Genomic DNA, 2,341 nt, shown 5'->3' on the forward strand with positions numbered 1-2,341 from the left:
CAGAACTGAACTGACTGAGGTATGTTTTGCTTAATAATGACTTTACTTACTAATACAGGAATACCTCAGAGACATTATGGATTTGGCTCCAGAGTACCACAACAAGGCAAATATCACAATAAAGTGAGTCACATGGATTTTGTGGTTTCCCAGTACTTATAAAAGTTATGTTTACACTTTAGTTTATTAAGTGTGTAATAGCATTATGTAAAAACAAACAAACAAAAAACCACAATGCACATACTTTAACTAAAAAAATACTTTATTGCTTATAAATGCTAAGCATCATCTGAGCCTTCAGCAAGTCCTAATCTTTTTGCTGGTGTAGAGTGTTGCCTCAAGTTGCTGGCTGCTGACTGATCAGGATGGTGGCTGCTAAAGGTTGGGGTGGCTGTGGCAATTTTGTAAAATATGAGAACAGTGAAGTTTGACCCACAGATTGACCCTTTCATATTTTCTCTGTAGCGTGAAATGCTCTTTAATAGCATTTTACCCATAACAGAGCTTCTTTCAAAATTGGAGTTGATCCTCTCAAACTCTGCTGCTGCTTTATAAACTAAGTTTATGTAATACTCTAAATCCTCTGGCATTTCAACAATCTTCACAGCATCTTCACCAGGGGTAAATTCCATTTAGATAAACCACTTTCTTTGCATATCCATCCATAAGAAGCACTCCCCAACGTGAATGCTTTATCACAAAACTATAGCAATTCAGTCACATCTTTATATTCTACTTTTAATTCTCTTGCTCTTTCTATGGCATCTACAGTTACTTCCTCCTCCCAAGTCTTGAACCCCTCAGTTATTCATGAGAGTTGGAATCACCTCCTTTCAAATGCCTATTAATGTTGATATTTGATATTGTTTCCATAAACCATAAAAGTTATTAATGGCATCTCAAAGAGAGAATACTTTCCAGAAGGTTTTAGTTTACTTTGCCAGATCCATCAGAGGAGTCACTATCTACAACAGCTACAGCCTTAGAAAATGTAATTCTTAAATAATAAGACTTGAAAGTTGAAATTAGTCCCTGATCCATGGGCTGCAGAATGCAGGTGTGAAAACAACATGAATCTCATCACATATTTCCATCAGAGAAATGCAATGCTATCAGGTGCATTGTCAGTGAGCAGTAATATTTTGAAAGAAATCTTTTCTAAACAGCAGGTCTCAGGCCTTAAAACATGCAAGAAACTGTGTTATAAACAGATGTGCTACCATTCCAACTTTATTGTTCCATTTAGAGAACAATGAGTAGATTTAGCAAAATTCTTAAAGGCCCTGGGATTTGGGGAATGGTAAATGAGCACTGGCCTCAACTTAAGGTCCCCAGCTGTATTAGCCCCTAACAAAAGAGTAAGCCTGTCCTTTGAAGGTTTCAAGCCAGGCGTTGACTTCTCCTCTCTGGCTATGAAAGTGTAGACAGCATCTTCTTCCAACATAAGTCACTTCATCTACATTGAAAGAATGTTGTTTGGTGTAGCCACCATCATTAACGATCTTCACTGATTTCTGGATAATCTGCCACGGCTTCTGCATTAGCCCTTGCTGCTTCATCTTGTACTTCGATGCTATGGAAACAGGTTCTATCCTTAAACCTCATGAGTCCACCTCTGCTAGCTTCAGACTTTCCTTCTGCAACTTTCTCACCTCTCTCGGCCTTCATGGAATTCAAGAGGGCTATGACCTGGCTCTGGATTAGGCTTTGACTTAAGGGAATGTTGTGCTTAGTCTGATCTTCTATCCAGACAACTTTCTCCATATCAACAAGAATGCGGTTTTGTTTTCTTATTTGTGTGTTTACTGGAGTAGCACTCTTAATTTCCTTCAAGAACTTTTCCTTTGCATTCACAATTTAGCTAACTGTTTGGTACAAGAGGACCAGCTTTTGGCCTGCCTCAGCTTTCGACATGCCTTCCTCATTAAGTGTAATCATTTCTAACTTTTGATTTAAAATGAGAGATGTACAACTTTCCTTTCACTTGAACACTTAGAAACCATTGTGAGGTTATCAAACTGGCCTACTTTCAATATTTATTGTATCTCAAGGAACAGAGAGAGCTGAAGAGAGGGAGAGAGATTGGGAAGGGCGAGTTGGTGAAGCAGTTGGAATTTATCAATTTATCTCATGCATTTATCAATTAAGTTTGTCAATATACAGTATTGGAGAAGGAAATGGCACCCCAATCCAGTACTCTTGCCTGGAAAATCTCATGGACCAAGGAGCCTGGTAGGCTGCAGTCCATGGGGTTGCTAAGGGTCGGACACGACTGAGCGACTTCACCTTCACTTTTCACTTTCCTGCATTGGAGAAGGAAATGGCAACCCACTCCAGTGTT

The 2,341-nt window shown here is 39.0% G+C and overlaps 1 pseudogene; it reads right to left on the reverse strand.

Annotated features, from left to right (window-relative positions):
* Nucleotides 1–278: 278 nt before the first annotated feature.
* LOC129652913 (tigger transposable element-derived protein 1-like) lies at nt 279–2,003 on the reverse strand (annotated as a pseudogene).
* Nucleotides 2,004–2,341: the final 338 nt, after the last annotated feature.

Source organism: Bubalus kerabau, chromosome 1 (assembly GCF_029407905.1).
Source record: "Bubalus kerabau isolate K-KA32 ecotype Philippines breed swamp buffalo chromosome 1, PCC_UOA_SB_1v2, whole genome shotgun sequence".
NCBI classification, from domain to species: domain Eukaryota; kingdom Metazoa; phylum Chordata; class Mammalia; order Artiodactyla; family Bovidae; genus Bubalus; species Bubalus kerabau.